Source organism: Chiloscyllium plagiosum, unplaced genomic scaffold, assembly GCF_037043375.1.
Source record: "Chiloscyllium plagiosum isolate Xiang-an unplaced genomic scaffold, Cpla_swu_hap1 HiC_scaffold_9, whole genome shotgun sequence".
Taxonomy (NCBI): domain Eukaryota; kingdom Metazoa; phylum Chordata; class Chondrichthyes; order Orectolobiformes; family Hemiscylliidae; genus Chiloscyllium; species Chiloscyllium plagiosum.
Window position 1 is genome coordinate 111,663,382 of NW_028270147.1, and position 24,278 is coordinate 111,687,659.

Consider the following 24,278-nt stretch of genomic DNA (forward strand, 5'->3'; position numbering starts at 1 on the left):
CCCATGGGTTCCCACTGATACTATAGCCAGGGAGTGAGATTGCTGGAGCTACGTGTGGACTGAGGAACACAACAGTCAGGACAATGAGCTGCTCTGGAATCCACCCTGAGCCCTGGATGATCCTTACTGAGATGGCCCAGGGGCTACGGAATATGACAGCAGAAAGTGGAACCAGTTTATCATTGACTGTCCTCCCCAGCCGTGACTCCCAGACTCCCCCAGACTGAACATTCTCAATCTGACTCCAGGGACACACGGGGAAATTCCATCTCAATTGAAGAGTAAAGAAAATCCAGGTCTAATTTATGGAATATTTATTTCCCAAACCCTGTGGAATTGTTATTCTGAGTAACAAGACCCTGCTGGTCATATTCATCAATACATGATTCCCGGTGACACTGGCTCCCAAACGGTTGAGTAACTTTTCTTGACCTGGGCTCTTGCTTTGCCTAAAAGATGGGTGAGTGAATTCCCATCAGATTATTGTGTTCCCCAGTGTCCCCTCCTGCCTTCCTTCTTTTCCCCATTTATTAGGGATGATTTTCTCAGGGCCCTGCATTCCTGCTGAAACTGCCCCTTCTGGCCCTAACTGTAGTATTGCCCTCCTGCTCTCGGGACCCCATTGCCCTCTCTATTCTCCCCGTCGTGTTCCGGGCCTTGAGGGTGGAGGGTTTCACTTCATACACCCTTTCCCTGAGGCTTCAGCTCGGGCCAAAAAGGAGAGAATCACAGGGTAAAGAGATCTTATCGTTCAACAGAAAAGCTCTTTGCATATTACCATAATCCAGGTAATTAATGGGAGAGGATTAGAGACCCACAACAATGAAAGCACGGTGACTTAGAGGCTAAAAGGCAGACAGCAAAGAGCTGCATTATTCCTCCCAGGATGTGATTGCCTTTGGCAAGCCTCATATTTATTGCCCATCTCCAGCTGCTCGGACCGAATTCTTTGCTGAGCCAGATCATGGGATCGTTAAGAATGAATCCCGTCACTGTGGGACTGGAGTCACAGACCGGGTGATGACTGAGTTCCCTTGCCCAAAGAACATTCATGAACATGACATGGAGTTTCATAGTTTTTTTTGTTCAGATCCAAGCGCCTTCCTTCCCAGATATTACATGGCTCACCACCGCCCTCTCCAGGACAATTAAGGAAGGGCCACCAAGAGCAGACACAGTCAGTGCCCGGCCCATCCCATGAGAAATCAAAATAAATGATGAAGCAACTCAAATGATCAAACTGGTGAGGCCTTAAAGACTGGAGGCTAGGCTAGAAATAGAGCCATGACATGGGTGAACCTGGTTTGTCAGACTGAAAGGTGGAGTGCCCTTCAGATTGACACTGGGATCAGGCGCAAAATGAATTACACTCAAAGACCGAACACACGGCTATCAAAGCGGGTCACCAAACTGCAAAGAGCAGCAATTTATCTGGGAGACCTCAACAGGTATCAGTGGGTGTAAGAGCACTAGGTAGGCAAGTATCAAATGCAGTTGAATACACCAGAAATACAGTAACACATAAACGGAAGCTATTTGGATAGAACAGGACAATGAGATTAATTGAATTTTTCTACTGAGAGCAGGCACAAAGCTTTCTGGTTGTAATGACTCAGAGATTAAGGATGAAGTGCAGCTCATTTTGTAAACAAATCGCTGCGGCTAGGAAGAAAGGATGTTTAGTGACATCGATCCTTAAAATTAGGAACCACTTCAGAAAAAGACATGGGAATGGCCAATGTGAATTTCGAAATTACTCTGGAAAGTGAGTAGATGGAGGGGAGAGCGACCATGGCAGCTGTACTGAAGAATGGCTAGGTCACTTTGAGAATATGGTACACAGTTATGTGCTTCTTTGAGGGGCAGTGCAGAATAGTACAGGGAGTGGGGATCTAGGTCACAAGGAAAAAGAAATAAGAACAGTAAATGTAGATTTACTGTTAACGTAGGCAAATAGAAAGACAAAGTGACACATTCTCCAGTCGCACACCAGGTACAGAAAGGAGAAAAATATTGTGATGCAGTTATTGGAGTTTAGTGAGTGATAATAAACTGAGTCCTCCATTCAAAAAGATACAGAATTACTTATTAGAATTTAAACGTATCTGAAGCAAAAGAGGAAATTATAATCAAATAGTCATTTGAGAATACAGAACATGACTGAGAAAATGTCCATTTTGTGGAAGCTTTTTGCTTTGCGCTTATCAGGGCAATTTGCAAGAATACAAATTTAAGCAGAAAAGAACTATATATTCTGGATGAGAGGACAATGCTGTTTGGTTGGCCAATGGGCCCGAATTGGACGAGGTGTTGCCACAATGAATACAATAGTATAAATGATGTTTTCCTTTGCTGTGGCATTTCTTGCGAATTCTCCTGATGTGTGCAAGACAAAAATCTTTGACAAAATGCCTCTTCTTTTCAGAAACACTCAAATTAGGATCAGTTGGGAGAGAAAGCGGGAACATGAAAACATGTTTTCCAAGAGGGAGGGAAGGAGTGTGTGTGGAATCTCCCATGGGCAGGGTTCTCCTGGCTGCCACCACATCAGGAAGGCTGGAGCTTGATGATCGAGCTGAATGGACAGGGCTCACTCTCACAGTCCTCAGGGCCATGGAGCCTCTTGTGATGGGAGCATCTGCTGGGTGTCAGGGCAGACAATGACATTGTAATGGGTTTGAAAACTCAGCAAGTCAACACTAGCTCCACAAACTCTTCCTCTTTGCCTGATCCCTTCAGGAGTGAGTGAAGCTGCATGGAATGGCTGAACACTTTGGTTTTTGAAGCAGACATGAACAATGGAATATTGTTCTCCAGCTGACACTCACCAGTTTGGTGCTGGAAAAGGTTCCTTTATCCATTGAACTGAGAGCCTTGCTCCTGACCCAGCAGATTGGTGTTGAGTGGAGTTTCGGGAGATAAAGAGAGGCTGACAAGGAGTAAATGAGCAAGTGAATAAATGTGCTTCTCAAATTTCCCAGCAACACTGAGAGTGCAGGGTTAAGACATGAAGGAGGAAGCATGAAGTGTCGAATAAATTTTTTACACAGACATAGTACGAGTGAGTACAGAGAACAGAACATTCAATTGGTTTAAACTTACAAATTATAAGCTGCATTAGGATACAGATAAGAAAGAACTGATACATATACATGCAAAATCAGTAAGAAATATGTAACTATATTACTGACATGTGTAGTTCATAATAGCGGAGTTAAGATTTAGAGAGCATAAAAAAGCCATCTTTTCAATTTGATGGTTGTTTTTTTAAGAGGAGAGGTGTTATGATGTCAAAAGTGTGTGTGGTCCCTTTAGGAGAGTAGGGTGCTCACATGAGTCTGTTACTAGCTGTCAGTGTCACAGAGAATACTGAGAATTGAAAGTACATAACAATTGGCGGTGAGGTTATTAACATTAGTTTGGGTTGGGTTGTTTTTGAAGTTAAGCCAACCGGATTCAAATTTTAACAATTAATTTAAAATATGCCCAGGATACAAAATCCAATTGGATTTAAATCTCCATCATTCAATAAGATCATGGCTGATCTGTTTGTGTTTCCAATTCCACATTCCCATTGAGTCTGTATCAGCCTCGACCCTTCTGAGTGACAAAAATCTGTTATCTCTACTTCAAAATATTCACTACCCCTACCTCCACACCTTCTGATACAGTTGTTGAACTTTCAAAACAGTGTACCCTGAAGGAAATATCCATTAGAAAACTGGGAGACGAGCAGAACCCAGAGTGTCCAGAAAGAAACCGTTTTCAGATTGGCCGTATATGATGAGTGTGCCCCAAGTGTTCAGTGTTGGGCCCTCAACTGTTTCCAATCTCTCTCACTGTGGGGATTGAAGGCTTGGGGATTACATTCACAGATGACACAAATATGGAGAGAAAGTAGGTTGCCGAAGATGACAGAACAGGGGCCAGACCAATAGAGATACGTTCTATGAGGAGACAGAAATCAGCAGATGGTGTATAATTTGGGAAAATGTGAAGTTGTTTGATTAGAAGTAACAAAATGTTGTGTATTATTGCAATGAGACTAACTGAGGAGTTAAAAACAAAAGTGTGTGTGTGATGTTTCAGTTATTCCTGGCTACTGGTGAAATTGCATCTCAAAAACTGTGCACAGTTTTGGTCTCCTTATTGAAGGAAGAATATAAATGCATTGGAGGTGGTTCAGAGGAGGTTTATTTTATTGACCCCTGGAATGTGTGGGCTGTGTGATGAAGAAAGATTGGAAAGGCTGACCTTGATCTCACTCGTGTTGAGAAGAGTAAGGGGTTTCCCTGTCCTACAGTATTCTTCAAACCCTTATCTGACCCCCTCATAGTCATACCCTCCTGCCCCTTACTACACCATGGAATTGGACTGCCTGATCCTGAGGCTTATAACCTCCTTCTGGAACAAGGTCTCCAGGTATCTCCGCACCTCCCTAATGTGTCACCAATTATTTCAACTCAGCCTCCAATCCAAACACCCTGAATGGGAGTTGCTGCAGTTTTACACATTCACTACAGATGTATTTACCCTGAATAACTTTAATTCAATAAAGAACTGCTGATTTCACTTAAAAATGAAAGGTATCCATTCCTTTATTAAACCAGAAATTGTCTTCAGGATTTGTATTAAAGTTTTAATGCTTTCCATTTATTGACCTTCCCTGACTGAGGTTACCTGAAGCCGTAGAAGATACAAAACGATATAGATGGGCTGATCAGTAACAAGTGGAATTCATTCAGATAAATGTGAGTCAGTGGACTGAGCTGTCCCTGACCATGCGAGTGAGGTGAGGGCAGAGTGACAGCACTTGACATCAAGGCCGATTTGATGGTATGTGGCATCAAGGAGCCTGAGCAATGCAGCAGCTTTTCACCTGCTGTTCCAGGGAACACATCAATATTTGGATCCCTCCGAGCAGCTCCTGGGAGTTCTGTCATCCCGAAGGGACAAGTCCTCCTCCTCAGTTCTGGATAACAGCAGCAAGTCAGCCATCCACTGTCCAAAGTGTTTGGGGGAGCTGAACTGAACTCTTGTAGCCCTTGTGCCATGCTCTGCTGGAAGGTTGGGAACCCTTGGGGTAGACAGACCCATCAATATTGTTGATTTTTAAACAGGAAGGTGAATATGTCCCGGTCATCAGCCCTTCCTGCCCCAATATGGAGCAGAACATGTTTGAAATGACCAACTGTGTAAAGACCCATTGCCAGTCCATCAACAAAGAGCCAATCTGCTCCAAACACTCCATTAGTGATCTCTCTGTATTATGTTCAGATGCTTTCCCATTAAGTGCCCAGGGAGCCCACCCTTGCACTCTTGGGTTTTGCTAGCTCTTCCATCGCCGATGTACCCGGCTGAACCCCTCCAATTGGTCCTGTACTGGAGAGAGCTGATCCCAGTCCTTTTGATGGATGAATCAGTGTGTCTACGAGATACATTCCCCGTTCTCCACCTGCGCACATGTGGGCACAGGATTTTCCCCATTCATCATACACCATTGGGCACATGTATTTGAGGTGGGTACTATCCCTTTAGAGCACCAAGGGGGGATCATTGAAGGAGAGAGATGCCATCTCCATTCTGGGTATGCACCTTCCCTGTCTACAATCGGAGTTCAGCTTCCTCTCAGCATCAGTCCCCTGCCTTTTGGAAATTGAACACATCTTCCCTCTTTTCCCCATTTATTGGGGAAGGTTTCCTTGGGGCCCTGCATTTCTGCTGTAAGAGCCCCTTCTGGCCACTATTGTAGCAGTGCCCTCCTGTTTCGGGGACCCCATCTTTTTGCCCCCCTCATGTTCCATGCCTTGATGGTGCAACCTTTCACTTCACACACCCTTTCCCTAAGGCTTCAGCTCTGACCATTTTCAAAACAGACACGAGACAGAGACTGAATCTTCTTCATCTTTATTCCCTTTTACAGATTGACATTGACAGAAAACAGACTGCAATTAACAGCCCAGACAGAGGAAGCTGCACAAATTCACAGCCACATTGGAGCTTGAGGAAAACACTTGTGGAGATTTTTTCAATAACATGAGAAGCCTGTCCTTTTGAACAGTGACAAAACCGTAAATTGGAACTGGTGGCTGAGCAGGAAGGAGATCTGGTTTACTGAAGCAGAGACTTTGGAGGTTCACGTTGTTTTGTACAGCTGACAGTCTTCAGCACCTTTGAGAGGTTTTTCTTGGCATCACAGGTTAACATCGTTGTCATCAAATATCACCAGTTCAGGGACAGAATGGGGTTAGATACAGAGTAAAGCTCTCCCCCTGCGCTGTCCCAATGATCTGTCTTAACTCCTGAACCTCAGAAGTGTCCCCGAGCTGTCCCAAGAAGGAAGAGAGTTGAAATTCACTCCTGACAATGACCTTTGTCCTGCCAGCTCAGCCCTGTTCTGTTTAAAGTTGTGTCTCCTCTGTGGACTGTCTCAAACACTCTACACACATTCTGATCTCCTGATGCTCTTGCTGAGGGGAGAGGAGAGGGTCACGTGGGTGAGGGCACAGGAGAAGCGAGCGTTGGACTCCCAGTCAGACCCAGAGAGGGTCAGCAGGCTGCTGACACTGTAGGTGCTGTCCAAAGCTCGCAGGTAGTTGCTGGTCTGAACCCCGTCCGAAATGACTGCACCATCCTTCTTCCACTGCACCTCCAGCTCATCGGGATAGAAGTGATTGGCAAGGCACACCAGGGTGGCAGTGCCCTTGGCATTGACCTGCTCCGGGGAGGGGGGCAGCAGGGTCAGCTTGGGCTGAGAGTTCTCACGGCCTGAAAGACAAGAGAAACAATTTTAATTCGTGCCATTCGAAGGTATTTCAACTCTCAGAACGTTAATTGGCAAAACAATTCATTTGAACATTTGCAGACAATACTTACAAAGCCGACAAACGAATGCACATTTATTAAACGTTCTTTTTGATGTTGGGCATTGAAGTCCCCCACTCAGAGTTCATTTTGTGCCATCAACACCCTGAGTGCTTCCTCTAAGTGTTCAACGTGGAGGAGAGGTTGATGTATCAGACAAGAGAGGGCAGTATGTTTTAACAAGCAGGTGGTTCCATACAATCATACAGCACAGAAGAGGCCATTCACTCCATCAAGTCTTTACAACTAAGATACTGGAAATCTACTCTCCACCCACTTTCCAGAACTGGACCCATAACATTGAATATTATGACAATTCGGGTGCTTATGCAAGTACTGCTCAAGTTTGTGAGGTTTGCTGCCTCAACTACACTCCCAAGGCAATGTATCCAATACCCCCACCCTCTGGGGGAAGGAACATTTCTTTACATCCCCTCTAAACCTTGCACATTGAATATATGCCATCCTGTTATTGCCCCTCTGTCTGAGGGGAACAGTTATGATCTTCCTAACGTGTGCACTTCCCCCATACCCTGTACCTCTCTGTCAGATCCTCCCGCTCAACCTTCTCTGCTCCAAAGTAAACAATCCGAGTGTATTCAGCCTCTCACCACATCGTCTCAGATACTCCATCCCAGGCAACTTCCTAGTCAATCTCCTCTGCAACCCCTTCCAGCATAATCACATCCTTCCTACAGTGTGGTGATTGTAACTGCACACAGTCCTCCAGCTGAGGCCTAACCAAAGTTCTGCATCACTCGAACATATCCTTCCTGCTCTTATAATCTATACCTGAAATTACAAAGACAGCTATCCAATATGCCTTCATAACTGCTCTAATAACCTGCCCTGGCACTTTCAGGTATCAGTGGACAATCAATCCAAGATTATGTTCTCACACAGATTCCCAGTGTCCTGCCATTCATTGAGTACTCCATTGTCTTGTTAATTCCTCCAAAGTGTGACGTCTCACATTTAACAGATTTAAATTCCAGCTGCCTCTGATTTGCCCATCTGATCAATCCTGAATCCTAAGACCATCTTCCTCACTTTCAACCATCCAGCCAATCTTCATGTTGTCCACAAACTTAGTATCATCCCCTCCTGCATTCTCATTGACATTGCTTGAATATATTATAATCAGTGAGGGTCCCAGCCCTTATCCCTGTGGTATGCGGCTCCATACTGGATCCAGTCACATAAATAGCCTTTTCCCATCACTCTCTGTCACCTGTCCCAAAGCTAAGCTTGGATCCAACTTGCCAAGTTACCCTGAATCCCATTTGCTTTTACCTTCTTTTTCAGTCTCCCATGTGGGACCTTGTCAAAGGCTTTGCTGAAATACAAGCATACTATATCAACTTCACCACCCGCATCTACACACCTAGTGACCTCTACAAAATTCCACCAGATTTGTTGGCCCTGGTCTCCCTCTGACAAAGCCACACAGACTATCCCTGAAATGGAGATTCATTCTGTCTTCAAAACTTCCTCTATTCGTATCCCTACCACTGATGTGAGACAGACTGGTTTTCCTTGCCCATGCTTGACCTGATGCTATAAGACTTCACGGGGTCCAGAGTCAATGTTGAGCACTCCCTGAGTCACTCCTGGAATACAATGAGAGCAGGAAGTGTGGTCAGTGACAGCAGTTGGAGTTCCAGGTATCAGAGCTTGAGCAGCAGCTGGTGTCAGTGTGGAGCATCCGTGAGGCTGAGAGCTCCGTGGAGAGCACGTTTCTAGATGTGGTCACTCTGCAGCTTCAGAGTATGCAGGGAGAGAGGGAATGGGGGAGCAGCAGACAGTCCAAAAGGACCAAGCAGCTTGTACAGGAATCCCCTGAGTGTTTCCCACTCTCCTACCAGGATTCAGTTCAGAATCCTGATGAGAATGATGGTTCATCTGCGGAGTGCAGCCAGAGCCAAGTCCATGGCACCACGGGGGGCTCAGCTGTACAGGGGGGCACAAGGAAGACTGGAAGAGCGATAGTGAGAGGAGATTCGAGAGTGAGGGCAATCGATAGGTGTTTCTGCAGCTGCAGATGGGAATCCAGGATGGTGTGCTGTCTCCCTGGTGCCAGGGTCAAGGATGTCACTGAGCAGCTGCAGAACACCCTGAAGGGAGAGGGGGAACAGTTAGCAGTCGTTGTCCACACCGGTCCCAGTGATGGATGGAGAAAAACGACGTGGTCCTGCAGTCAGAATTTACGGAGTTCAGCAGGGAATTCGCAGCAGGAGCACGAAAGTAGAAATCTCTGGATTACTCCCAGTGGCACATGCAAGTGAGAATAGGAACCAGAGGATAACTCATGTGAATGTGGAACCGGAAAGAGGGTCCAGGAAGGAAGGCTTTAAATTCTATGGAGTTGGAGTTGGCTCCAGAAGAGGTATGGGACAGACTGGAGGGTTTGCTCCTGAACAGAATTGGGACTGAGTTTTTTGTAGGTGATTTGCTGGTGCTTTTGGAGAGAGTTTAAACTAACTTTGCAGACCTGTGGGAACCAGGAGACAATATTACAGAGGAACACCAAGGCCTACAGAATCCTGGGAAGGTAGATAACACCAGAATAAGGAATAGTAACTGAGCAGGCAGAGTGAGGGAATGAGCAATAAATTCTAATTCTGGGTGACTGCATATATGAGCCTACACCAAGTATAGGGAATCAGACTAGGGAGTTACATACAAAGAGTGCCAAGTGGAAACCTGATGTTGTGGCTCGAACAGAGACTGGACTAAAAGAAGGGCAGGACTGTGTCTTCAATATTCCTGGATACAAGGTGTTCAGGAAAGAGAGAAAAGGGGGAAAAAGATGGTGACTGGTGGGAGTAGTTAAGGAGATCAGTGCAGAGCTGGAGAAAGAGGATGCCCCAGAAGGGTGAAGGACAGAATCGATTTGGCTCAAGATAAGGAACAAAAAAAGTGCAATTAGATTGTTCAGTGCAGTCTGTAACTCACCGACTATTCAAGGGACAAATCTGCAAGAAATTTACGACGAGTTGCAAACATTATAGAGTCATTACAATGGAGACATTTAATTAAACAAAGTTCAACTGGGTTAGTAGCATTGTGAAGGGCAGAGAGGGGCCAGAGTTGTGAGAGTGTGTTCAGGTGAATTTTCTCTAGCCGTCTGTTTCCAGTCCAATGAGAAAGGCGGCTCTGCTAGAACTGGATCTTGGGAATGAGGAGGCCCAAGTAGATCAAGTGTCAGTGAGAGGACATTTAGGGAAGAAGGTCTGATATGGTTGACTGGATAATAAGGTTAGATCACATTGAATCGAGGGATGGCTACAGCTAGCCAGTTTGATGCAAAGTTGGCTTTACAGTCGGGCCAGAGTGTGTTGGTAGAAAGTATTGTTCAGACTGGAAGCATGTGACCATGTTATTAAACTGGAAAGGCTTTAAAAAAATTCCAAGCATGTTTCTGAGACTGGAAGATTTGAGTTATGAGGAAGGCTGATTATTGCTTGCACTATTTTCCCTGGAGTGTAGGAGGCTGAGGGGTGACCATTTTGAAGTTTATAAAATCATAAGGAGCATAGATAGGGTGAATAGCCAAGGTCTGTTCCCCAGAGTAAGGGAGTCCAAAACTGAAGGGCATAGGTTTAAGGTGAGAGAGGAATGATTTAAAAGGGAACTGAGGGGCAACTTTTTCACACAGGCAGTGGTGAATATATGGAATGTGTTGCCACAGGAAGTGGTAGAGGTGAGTACAATTGCAACAGTTAAAAGTCCATTGGACAGGTACATGGTTAGGAAAGGTTTAAAGGGATATGGCCTAACCCAGGCAAATGGGATGACGGGCATAGATAAAGTGAATAATTCAGGAAGGATGTGGATATTTTACAAAGAGAAGGCTGACAGGAGATTTGATCGAGAAATTCAAAATCCAGAGGGGTCTGGACAGAGTAAATTGGGAGAAAATGTTCCCACTTAGGAAAGGATTGAGAGGGGGAGGCCATAGACGAAGAGTAATTGGGTAAAGAAGCTAAAGTAAGATGGTGAAATCCTCTTCAGCCAGTGAGTGGTTAAGGTGTGGAATGCACTGTCTGAGAATGTGGTGGAGGCAGCTTCAAATGGAACATTCCGAAGGGAATGAAACTGTTATTTGAAAAGGAACAATGTGCAGGGTGACAGGGAGAAGGCAGGAGAATGACACTCAGTGAATTGCTCATTCAGAGAGCCGGTCTAGACAGGATGGGCGGAATGGTCTCCGTGTGCACTGTAACAGTTCTGAGATTGTGTGATTGAGCAGAGTTAAAGCTGGGAGAGGTGGGAGCTCGATGTCTCACTATGCTGCTGCTGCTGCTGAGGTCAGTGAGATCAGAGACTGGGACAGGGAGCCAGAGCTCACATCAAACTCTGCCCGTGTCCGTCACACTGAGACTGGCAGGAGACTACTCATTGATTTCACTCCATGCTGCAGGAATGGGACCACAGGCTGCAAATGGACAGAGCTCCTCCACACAGTGAGTAAAACTGACTGACTTATATCTTGCTGCTTAAAGGGACAATGGAACTAAAGAAATACAGTTGGACACCCTGTTAGACACAGTGCTCCTCAATCAACTATTTCATTCACTGCAGCTCCCCACGAACACCTTCAACAACTTAGCATTTGTGTTTTAGAAAGTTTCAGTATTGACAGGGTTAATAGCAGAGGATTGAGGTTTACTTACTCAGTCTGAGCTTGGTTCCTTTACCGAACGTAAGCCACAGGGAGAGCTCCCAGTGCAGAGGCTGTACAAAAACCTCAGCTATCTGTTTCCCTCTGTCACTCTAAGCCTCTCTGTCTCTTACTGTCTGTCTGTCTCTCTCACTCTCACCCTCTCCCTGTCTCTCTGTATCTTTCACTCATTCTTGCCATTTCCCTGCCACTCTCCCTCACTTAGTCATTATTTCTCTCTTTCTGTCTCTCTCAGGCTGTTTCTCTCTCTATCTCTCTGTCTCTCTGGGTTGTGCCCAGCTGAGCTCAGGAGGTTTGTGAACTTTATTTTTCAATGTTAAATCTTGCAGCTGTTCTTCACATGTAGCGATTGAGTATAAGAGGGAAACTTGAGGCCTTCAGTGAGCGGTGGACACCACAGGGACTGGAGTGAGTAGTGCGCAGTGACAAACCCGGCATGAGGTAATTTGTTCAGTTTTATTTACACGTAACTGTGGGACATATCAGTAGAGGAGGTGGGATTGTGTGTCCATTATTATATATTATATATAATATATTATATATAACTGGGATGTGTCAGTACAGGAGGTGGTGCTGTGTGTATTGAGGTTTTTGTACGGATCTGTATCACTGTGAAGGCCAGCTGCTACCCTGCTGACAGTAATAGTCAGCGACATCCTCATTCTGAATGTTGCTGATTTTCAGGGTGAAACTGGTCCCTGATCCACTGCCGGTGAATCGATCGGAGATTCCTGTGAATGGATCTTTTGCTTCATAGATCAGGAGAGAGGTTTTCTGACCTTCCTGCTGCTGGTACCATGCAATATTATTGCTAATGCTTTGACTGGCCGTACAGGTGATTGTTGCGGTTTGGCCCAGTCCCACTGACAGCACCGGGGGAGACTGGGTCATGGTGATGTCCCCACTGATACCTGAGGGGTTGGAGAAAAACACAGTGAAGTCAGAACTGTTGCAGAAAGAGCCTGTCAAATGAGAGATTGTTGGAGACACTGAACATTCCTCTGGTTTCAGCATTTTCCCTTCAATCGTAAGTCAGTGGAATTGGAGTGAAATGGAGAGCAGCTTAAGATTCAAGGTGGAAGGAGAGAGATTTGTACCTGCGACACAGAATGCCAGGGGCCAGATCAGCTGGATGTGTGAAATCATGGTGTGTGCTCCTGTCCCTGAGCCGGGTTCCTGATAAACTCTCCCTTCACTGGGCTCTGTTTTATAAAGCTGCAGCCTGTGAGAGTCTGACTGGGTGTTCCTCAGTATGTAAATGGCATCAGGCAGAGAGAGCCATGTCATCACCTCGCACTTCCTCTTCCCTCTGTTTTCCATTTCACATCTTGCACTCATTCTCTCTCTTTCCATTTATATCTATGCCTGTCTTACACTGACTCATTGCTTCATTTTCTTTCTCCATTTCCCTCTCTGTCCTCTCCCAGTTACATTGTCACTTCACATCTCTGTCTCTTTTTCTCCATGTCTTGATGCCACTCTCTCTCTCCTTCTCCCTCAATGTTGGTTGGTCACTGTCTGTCTGCCCCCCTCTCTCTTTCTTAGCATTTTTTCCTATCCTTCCCCCTTTTCTTGATCTGTTTGCTCACTCCTTTTTTCCCTGTACTCTGAGTTTCCAGTTTCTCACTGTCTCAGTCTCTCTTTGTCTGCCTCCCTCTCTCCTTCTCTGTCACTCTTGATCTGATCTCTGTAGTACTGCAACACTAAGTCCTGAGATAGCAGTTAAATGCCTCCCTCTCTCACTATCTCAAACTCACAACATGGGCCCTTCTCTCTCTCTCTCTCTCTGTCTCAGACAATCATTGACCTGAACAACACTGATTGAGGCCATTTGGCCTATTGTGTCTGTGCTGGTCAACAAAGATCCGACAACAGTAATCCCATTCTCCAGCTCTTGGTTGATAGCCCTGGAGGCTATAGCAACACAAGTGAATATCTAAACACTGCTCCAATGTTCCAAGAGTTCGTGTCTCAACCAGCCTTTCAGGCAGTGCGTTCCAGTCTCCTACATCCTCTGGATGAAAACATTTCTCCTCAACTCTCCTCTCAGCCTCTGACTCGACTGGGCCTGGACTCACTCGAGTTCAGAAGGATGAGAGGGGATCTGATTAAAATATATAAATTATAACAGGGCTGGACCGGGAGGAAGTTTCCCCTGGTTGGGGAGTTTGGAACCAGGGGACACAGGCTCAGAGAGGTAGAGGGTAGAGCATTTCGGACTGAGACGAGGAAACATTTCTTCACTCAGGTGGTCAACCTGTGGAATTCTCTAACACTGAAGGCTGTGGAGGACAAGTTGATGAATATATTTAAGAAAAATAAAGAGGTAATATTTTTACATTTTGACAGATCTAGGAGGATGGGAGAAAGCAGAAATATGGCATTGAGAGAGGATCAGCCATGATCATATGTAATGATAGACACGTCTCAAAGGGCTGAATGGCCTACTCCTGCTCTGGGTTTCTATGTTTCTATGCCTATGTTGCCTTCAATCTCTGCACCTGGTGATTAACCCCGTTATTCATGGAAAATGTGCTTTCCTCCCCACTCTATCTCTGCCCTCATAACCTACACCCCTCTACCAGGTACACACTCAACCTTCACAGCTCCAATGAAAACAACCCCAACCTTTCCAATCTTTCTTCATTGCTGAGAGCCTCCAGACCAGGCAGCATCCTGGTAGATCTTCTCTGTACCCTCTTGAGGACAATCACAACCTTCCCATAATGTAATCAATCTGATCTTTTCGTGGTGGGATCACTTAGCGCTGTCTACCACTTGCTGCTTCCATTGTTTGGCATGCAAGTAATCCTAACATCACCAGATTGAAATCTCATTTCTAAGTATTCAGTGCTACTTCAGGCATGCCTCTAGCACTCTTCATCAGACCAGGGTTGATTGCTCTGCAGTTAATGGTCATCGTAGAGTGGGATATTCCAGGTGATCAACTCACAGTTTTTGGGTAAATACAATTCTGTTGCTGCACAGTATACATTCTCACTTGTGCCTCCAGGTGGTGGTCAGCATGAAGGACTATTGATTCATCAGCCAAGAGAAGGCATTAGCTGGTAAACAACAAGGGGTTTCCTTGCTCTTCCCTCCCAACTGTATACTGCACTGCCAACATTCTTCTGGAATAAAGCATGCCTGTGATAGCTAAGTATGATATGTGTATATCTGTCAGTAAGAGTAACAACTGTTGATGGTGGTGTCTGGGACATTTGTCTGCAAATTATGATTCTGAGAGGAAGGTACAGTCAGACTATTGCTTGACTTGTCTGTGAGGCAGCACTACGAATATTGATATAAGCACTCCAGATACTAGTGAGGACTTTGGAAGGTCGACAGGGTTGTGTTTGTTATTGTCATTTCTAGTGTCTTGATCAATGCCTACTATGCTGTCTAGTTTCATTTCTTTTCTTTGACTCATAGCAGTTTGCTGTAACCATTTCAGAGCTCATTTAAGAGTCACCCACATTGCTATCAGTTGGGAGTCACTTGTAGGCCAGATTTCCATCAGGATGGCAGATTTCCCTCCCTGAAGGAGATTTGTGAACCAGATTTTTTTTAAAAAAATTATGACTGTTAACAATGATTTTTTTGTTGCCATTACATTAGCTTTTAAGTTGAGATTATTAATTTAGCTACTTGCCGTGGGAGGATGCAATTCCATGTCCCTAGAGGATTAACCTGGCGGGGGGGAGGGGGGGTCTCAATTACTAATTGTACCTCTGTCTCCCCTTGCTGATAGTTCCTATGTGGATTATGGAATCTGCATCTTCCCCCTCCTCTACCTTGCTCTCTCCAGCTGCAAGAAGCCTGTCATAACCTTAGCTATAAATACAGTGAACATTTCCCCATCTGTATTTCATCCCATGCTGACCACTGTACTATAGTTATTTTCCTCATCCACTTTGAAGATTTTATCCTCATCCAACAAGCAACATGAATCCTGTACCTTTCAGATAAAAGCAAAGGCTGTGGCACAGAAGTATGGACATTACCAATGCACCATAAGAGCCCTGATTCAAAATATATGACTGCCTTGTTAATGTCTGGTGGATCACACCATTAAAGTTACCCCTGCATTTATTTAAGCCTCAGAAGAAACAGGTTATGGCTATTAATTGAGCAAATGAAAATAGAAAGCATCTTTCATATCAGTGTGGGATCAGAGGGGAAAGGTTGAGGAAGTCAGTAAACTCCTTCCACAAAAGGAAATATGTTTTGATTTCAACCTCACCAACTGGCTGCTAATCTATTAAAATGCTGGATTCCAGTTCGGCAGCTCCATGTTAAAGTTTCTTGATTAATAAACTTATTGTATTTATAGCTAAGGTTATGTCATGGAATAATACACGATTGTGATGCTCTCTGCAAACTCACACATGCTGCCGTTATAAAATACCAACCTGCATTGCCACCCTCTGAACAATCCGGTTTTATTTATTTAATTGAATTGAAATTTAAGTTAAAATTCAGGGCTCCTTTTTAAGCTGGAATGTTTCCTATGGTTACTCGTTCCTTTATTATTCAATTCCTATTTATAAATTTTAAGTTTTAGAATCACAGAATCTGTACAGTGTAGAAACAAGCCATTCGGCCTAACAAATGCCCTCCGAAGAGCAACCTCCCCAGACCCATTACCCTATTTTATTATACATTTACCCTGATTAATGGACCTAACCTACACATCCCTGAACAGTATGGGCAATTTAGAATGTCCAATTCTCCTAACCTGGACTTTGGAATCCAGAGCACCCAGAGGAAACCCACGCAGACAAAGGCAGAATGTGTAAACTACACACACAGTCACCCAAGTCTGGAATTGAACTGGGGTCCCTGGTGCTGTGAGATAATTTAATGTAAAATTGTGTCTCTTTAATGTTAGTATCCTATGTTCAGTTAATTTTAATTTTATTTTCTTTCGTGATTGAGTAATGTGATCAATTGAGCTCATTAGCTATTTGTCCTTGGCCTCTGGCACTGCTCTGACTTTACTTTTTCAGATTTAGCATTTTTTGCAGTGACTTCATGTGCTGGATCCATGGTAGACTTTTTAAAAAAAATTCTGGTGCTCAATTAAGTATTTTTATAAATTCCATTCATAGCAGTAATTGCAGCCTGAAAATGTCTTTTTTGGGAACATTGTAATCAATTCACAAACATTGTGACTTGCTCGAATATCATGCCATATTCTTCTTGGCTGTACAACCTGTACTATTTTATCATTTAAATTGCAGGAATAATTGCCTTGATACAGACATTTCTGTCTCGTGTCGTTTCTTCCCCAGAAAAGCAATTTGAAAGGGAAAAGAATTGTTTCAGTATTTGCGACCTTCTGTCATGATAAAGAAATTGAAGTGCACTCATGTTCCTGGTCTGAAGCGACTTTGGTCTCTTGGAACTGTATTTGTAACTTACACTTGCAGCTGCTCATATATGGTTGCAGATATTCATGCTCTTCCAGATAATTCAAGTTAAATTGACTCTACAACATTGTTTAAAAAAAGAATCAATCCTGGTCAATGTGAATATCGTGCTGATTTATCAGTTACATTGAGCTGTTTGATCAACACTCCTGCTAGAGAAGTGTATTGGAAGTTAATTCAGTGCTTCTTGAGGAATTAATTATTGATCTTTAAAATTAACTTTTCATTAAAAAGTTACATGAACTATGACCAAAATGGTGCATTCTTAAAAGAAAAGTAAAAAAAAGAATAAAATTGAATCCAAGTAAAGATGCAAAAGGTGAAAAGAGACCCTATTTAACAAGAAACTTAAACATCCAGGGACATGAGTGTTACTTGGAAGCTGGCAAATTGCTTTATGTTGCGGCTGGTTCATTTGTAAATGGAAATGCTGCACATTTAAATTACTCTTGCAACTGGACTTGAACTAGTAACTAAGGAAAGTTCTGAGGTTAAAAAATAGTTAGGAGAAAGGAGATTTTTAGCCTGGTTTGTTATTGTTCTGTTTATGAATACTTTGTTACTCAGGGAAGAAATTTAATAGCAATTTCTTTCTCTTCTGCTCTCCTGCCAATTTTGATTCCTGACCATCTTCCTCGTCCATGCCATGGTGGGAAGCTATTCAGGGTGGCATGGTGGCTCAGTGGTTATCACTGCTGCCTCACTGCACCAAGGACCCAGGTTTGATGCCAGCCTTGGGCAATTGTAGTGTAATGGACGGTGAAGAAGGTTACATCAGGGTATAATGGGATCTTGATCTGATGGGCCAATTGGCTGAGGAGTGGCAGATGGTGATTAATTTAGATAAATGTGAGGTGCTGCAGTTTGGTAAGACAAACCAGGGCAGGACTTATACACTTAATGGGAGGGACCCAGGGAGTATTGCCAAACAAAGAGATCTTGGGGCGCAGGTTCATAGTTCATTCAAAGCGGAGTCATGAATTGACAGGTTAGTGAAGAAGGTATTTGGGATACTGGGCCTTTATTAGTCAGAGCATTGAGTATTGGAACAAAACTAGAAATTGCTGGAAAAGCTCAACACGTCTGGCAGCATATGTGGACAGAAATCAGTTATTGTTTCAAGTCCAGTGACCCTTTTTTCAGAACTGAGGAAGGGTCATTGGACCCGAACTGTTAATTCTGATTCCTCTCCACAGATGCTGCTAGATCTACTGAGTTTTTTCAGCAAAGAACAAAGACAAAAAAACAAAGAAAATTTACAGCCCAGGAACAGGCCCTTCAGCCTTCCAAGCCTGAGCTGATTCAAATCCACAGTCTAAACCTGTCGCCCAATTCCTAAACATCTGTATCCCTTTGTTCCCCACCTACTCATGCATCTGTCGAGATGCACCTTAAATAATCTACCGTGCCTGCCTCTCCCACCTCTCTGGCAACACGTTCCAGGCACCTACCACCCTCTGTGTGAAGTACTTGCTGTGTATATCACTCTTAAACTTTCCACCTCTCATCTTGAACATGGAACCTCTCATTATTGAATCCCTCACCCTGGGAAAAAGCTTATCTCTATTTACCGTCTCTATCCCTTTCATGATTTTGTAAACCTCAGTCAGACCCCCCCAATCTCCTTTTTTCTAATGAAAACAATCCTGGACTACTCAACCTCTCTTCATAGCTAGCACCTTCCATACCTCATAAACCTTCTCTGTACCCTCTCCTAAGCATCCATATCCTTTTGGTAATGTGGCGACCAGAACTGTACACAGTATTCTAAATGCGGCCGAACCAAAGTCTTGTACAATTTTAACATGACCTGCCAGCTCTTTTACTCTATACCCCATCCTATGAAGGCAAGCATACCATATGCCTTCTTGACCACTCCATCCACCTGTGCAGCTATCTTCAGAATATAATGGACCTGAACTCCCAAATCTCTCTGTTCATCAAATTTTCCCAAAGCTCTTCCGTTTACAGTACAGTTTATTCTAGAATTAGACTTCCCAAAATGCATTACATCACATTTGCTTGGATTGAACTCCATTTGCCACTTCTCTGCCCAACTCTCCAGCCTATCTACATTCTCCTGTATTCTTTGAAAGTCTCCTATGCTTTCTGCTACTCCACCAATTTTCGTGTCGTTTGCAAACTTACTGAGCAGACCAGCAATGCCCTCTTCCAGATCATGTATATATATCACAAACAACAGTGGCCCTAGCACTGATCACTGTGGAACACCACTGGTCACCTTTCTCCATTTTGAGAAATTCTCTGCAACCATGACTCTCTGTCTCCTGTTGCTCAACCAGTTCTTTATCCACCTAGCTAGAACACCCTGTACACCATGTGACTTCACTTTCTCCATTAGTTTACCATTGGGAACCTTATCAAATGCCTTACTAAAGTCCATGTATATGACATTGACAGCCCTTTCTTCATCTAACAACTTGGTTACTTCCTCAAATAACTCTATTAATTTGGTAAGGCATGATCTCCTCTGCACAAAACTATCACTGATAAGCCCATTCTTTTCCAAATATAAATAGATTTTATCCCTCAGTACCTTCTCCGGCAATTTTCCCACCACTGACATCAGGCTCACTGGTCTGTTGTTACCCGGAATGTCCATACTATACTTCCTGTACATGGGGACAACATGATCAACCCTCCAGTCCTCCAGCACCTCACCTGTGTTTCAGGATGCTACTAAGATATCTGTCAGGTCCCCAGCTATTTCCTCTCTCACTTCCTTTAACATCTGGTCCTGGGTAGGCTAATATCCTTTGCCTACCCAACACATCTTCCCTCTTTATGTCAACATGATCCAGAATAAACAAACTTCTATCTCTAAGCTCAACATTCATCATTTCCCTCTCAGTGAACACTGATGCAAAGTAATCATTGAGAATCTCACCCATTTTCTCAGGTTCGACACAACTTTCCTTCCCTATCCTTTAGTGGGAAAAGCTTTTCTCTAGTTACCCTCTTGCTTCTTATATAAGAATGAAAGGCCTTGGGATTCTTCCTAATTATGCTCGCTAAAGTTATTTCATGATCCCTTTTATCCTGCTTGATTTCTCATTTAAAATTCCTACTCTCCTGATATTCCTCCAAGGCCCGTTCTGTTCTTAGCTGCTTGGACCTTATGTATGCTTTCATTTTCCTCTTGGCTAGTCGCACGATTTCTCCTGTCATTCATGACTCACAAATCTTGCCTTTTCTATCCCTTGTTTTCATAGGAACATGCCTATCTTGCACAATCTTGAACCTATCTTTGAAAGCCTCTCATATATCAAATGTGGACCTCCCTTCAAATAGCTGTGTCCAATCCACATTTCCCAGTACCTGCCCAATTTTGATATAATTGGCCTTGGCCCAGTTTAGTACTCTTCCCTTTGGACCAGTCTCATCTTTGTCTAGGAGTATTCTAAAACTTACAGAATTGTGGCCACTATTCCCAAAGAAATCCCCGACCGCAACTTCTACCAACTGGCCTGGCTCATTCCCCAACACCAGCTCTAATATGGCCCTCCCCTCATAAGAATATTGTTATACTGCTCTAGAAAACATTCCTGGATGCTCCTTACAAATTTTGCCCCATTCAGACCTCTGACACTAAGTGTATACCAGTCAATGTTGGGAAGATTAAAATCTGCCATCACCACCATCCTTTTGCCTCTATATCTTTCCATAATCTGTTTACCTATTTGTTCTTCTACCTCACCCTCACTGTTGGGAAGCCTGTAATACAGCCCCAACAAAGTAATTGAACCCTTCTTTTTTCTCAGCTCCACCCATAATGCCTCGCTGCTCAAACCCTCCATTGTGTCCTCATTTAGCATAGCTGTGATATCATCCCTGACCAGTAATGAAAGTCTTCCCCCCCTTTTACTTCCCTCCCTGTCCTGTCTGAAGCATCTATATCCTGGAAAATGTAGTTGCCAATCATGCCCTTTCTTCAATCAAGTCTCTGTGATTGCAATAATGTCATATGCCCAGGTACCAATCCAAGCCTTAAGTTCATCTGCCTTACCCACTACACTCCTTGCATTGAAGTATATGCACTTCAGGCTGCCAGTTCTTTTGCATTCATCTGCTCTCTGCCTACTCTTCCCCTTGGTAATGCTAACTTCATGATCCTTACAGTCTCCACTTTCCACCTCACCGTCTACTAGTCTTCTCTTCGGGTTCCTAGTCCCCTGCCACATTTGTTTAAAACCTCCCCAACAGCAGTAGCAAAAACTCTCCCAAGGACATTAGTTCCAGTCCGGTTCAGGTGTAGACCGTCCAACCTGTAATCGTCCCACCTTCCCCAGAACCGGTCCCAATGTCCCACAAATCTGAACCCCTCTCTCCTATACCATCCCTCAATAGCAATTTCTATTATTTTCCGATTTTCCAGCATCCAAAGTAATTTTGGACTTTATAGGAGTTGGGATGTCATGTTGTGGCTGTAGAGGATATTGGTTATACCACTTTTGGAATACATCATTAAATTCTGGTCTCCCTGCTACAGGAAAGATGTTGTTAAACTTGAAACTATTCTGAAAAGATTTACAAGGATGTTGCCAGGGTTTGGAGGAATTGAGCTTTAGGGAGAGGTTGAATAGGTTGGGGCTATTTTCCCTGGGGCATTGGAGGCTGAAGGGTGACTTTATAGAGGTGTAAAAACTCATGGGGCATGGATAGGGTCAATAGCATGGTTTGTTTATTCCATGGTAAGGGAGACCAAAACTAAAAGTAAGAGGAGAAAGATTTAAAAGGGACCTAAGGGGCAACTGTTTCACACAGAGGGTGATACCTGTATGGAATGAGATGCCAGAGGAAGTGGTGGAAGCTTGTAGAACTATAATATTTTAAAATACATCTTGGTGGATACATGAATAGGAAGGGTTGAGACGGATATGGGTCAAATGCTGGCAAATGAGACGAGATTAATTCCAGATACCTGGTCGGCATTGACGAGGTGGACTCTGTTTCTGATCTTCCATCTCTTTCTCTCCCTTTCTCTCAGTCTCTCTTTCATTCTCTCTCTCTCTCTCTCCCCGTCTCACACACTCTGTCCCATAACTAGTCTCTCCAACTTCCTCACTCTCCCTCAGTCTGTCTCACAATCTCCATTTCTCCATCGCTTACCATCTCACTCCTCTTGTTCCTATTGAAAACTTCTACCTGGATATCAGTCCCTCTCTATTCCTCCCATTTTCTCTCTTCCTCCCTCTCTACCTGCCTTTGTTCATAACTTTCAATCTCTCTCCCTCGCTCATTCTGTCTTACACTTGCCATATCTCTTTTTCTCCTTCTCTAACACTTTCTGACTCTCTGTCCCTCTCAGTGACACTGTCTCACATCCTATTTCTCTATCGCTTTATCCCTCAATTCCACAATCTCTACCTCTCTTTACCTCTCTCTTGCTCCTTCCATCCATCTCACACTTTCCAGACTCTCCTCCTCCACTCCCTCACACACTCTCCCTCCATCTCTCTCTCTCTCCCTCTCTCTTTCCCTGTGTCTCCCTTTCCCACAGTCTCCCAGCTGGTGACTGTAAATCTCCCTCTGCTCTGCCCCACTCATGGATGTTAACCCTTGACCCCAGAGGCATGTCTTCTCCTGGAGTAAGGCCCCATTTCCCACACTGAGCAGGCTTTGGCCTCTCTCAGGAAGATGAACAGATTCTTGTCAAATGAAGGGCAGTTCTGTGCTGTTGGCCTATTCTGACTGGGGACTGGTTTGGACACAAACCTCATTCTATGAAGGCACAGCAGAGTGAAGAGATCCTTAGGCCATCAGTGTAAGCTGGAGGGACAGGACAGGCTCTGACCCACTGACCCATTCTCTCCATTCACAACATGTTCTAATCCCTTCCCCTCTCCTTCCCCTTCCATGGTTAGACTCCGGGTCAGACTGTTTTACCGGGATGAGGGCTGGATCATCACACAAGTACACATAAACGAACTGAACACCCATCATGGTGTCCACATCGCACTAGACCCTCCAACAGAGACCAGTAAACATGGACCTGAGAACAGCAGAGGATAAGTTTGGAACCTTGAGCTCCATTTCCCAATCATATTTCTCTGTTTTAATAAATTCTTTAAATTCATTCACTGGATGAGTATATTGTTGGTTCTGCCAATCTTTATTCACCATCCCAAATTACCTCGGAGAAGATGGTGAAGAGCTGCCTTCTTGAACAGATGTAGTCCATGTGCAGTATGTATAACCACAATGCCTTTAGGGAGGGAATTCCAGGATTTTGACCCAGCAGCAGTAAAGGAATGGTGACACATTTCCAAGTCAGGATGGTAAGTGACTTGGAGGGGAATTTTCAGGTAGTTCCCATTTATCTGATGTGTTTGAGCTTCTAAGTGGATGTGGTTGAGGATTTAAAAGATCCTGTCTCATGAGCATTGATGAATTTCTGCAGTGCATCTTGTAGACTGTATTCACTGCTGTTACTGAGCATTGGTTTTGGAGGGAGTACTTATTTGTGAATGTGGTGCCAATCAAGAGGGCTGCTATATCCTGGGTGGTGTCAGGATTCTTGGATGTTAATGGAACTGCACCCATCCAAGCAAATCGAGAATATTCCATCACACTCTGAATTGTGCCTTATAGATGGTGAACAAGCCTTGGGGAGTCAGGAGCTGAGTTACTTGCTGCAGGATTGTTAACCTCACACCTTATGAAGCCATTCTAACTACTTGGTGAGATCAGTCAGGTTTTTGTTTACAGCTGAGACATTGATGGTGAGGCACTCAGTGGTAGTAACGCCATTGAATTTCAAGAAACATCGGATACATTCTCTCTTGTTGGATTAGCCATTAGCTGGCATTTGTGTTGTGTGAATGTTACTTGGCACTTGTCCAGATCCTAACATTCTTGAACATGGACTGCTTCAGTATCTGAGCAATTATGAGTGATGTTGAACATTGTGCAATCAGTGGCGAATATTGCTACTCTGATCATATAATGGCAGAAAGGTCATTGATAAAGCAGCTGAAGATGATTCGGCCTGTGACACTATCCTGAGGAACGCCTGCAGAGATGACTGACCTCCAACAACTACATCTTCCTATGTACCAGGTAGGACTCTAACCAGTGATGAGTTTGTCCCCTGATATCCATTGATTCCAGTTTTTCCTGGGCTCCTTGACACCACATTCAATAAAATTTGATGTTGATGCCAAGGGCTGTCACTTTCACCATACCTTTGAAATTCAGCTCTTTTGTCCATGTTTGCACCAAGGCTGTAATGAGGTCAGGAGCTGAGTGGCCCTGGCAGGACCCAACTGAGAATCACT

At 44.1% G+C, this 24,278-nt stretch overlaps 1 long non-coding RNA gene across 1 annotated transcript in view; it reads right to left on the minus strand.

The window, feature by feature from the left end:
- Positions 1 to 5,890: 5,890 nt before the first annotated feature.
- Positions 5,891 to 24,278, minus strand: part of LOC148149253 (uncharacterized) — a 36,682-nt gene continuing 18,294 nt past the window's right edge. Inside the window, exon 3 of the long non-coding RNA XR_015758080.1 lies at positions 5,891 to 6,768. This is a non-coding gene — a long non-coding RNA (uncharacterized LOC148149253). The remainder of the gene's footprint in view (positions 6,769 to 24,278) is intronic.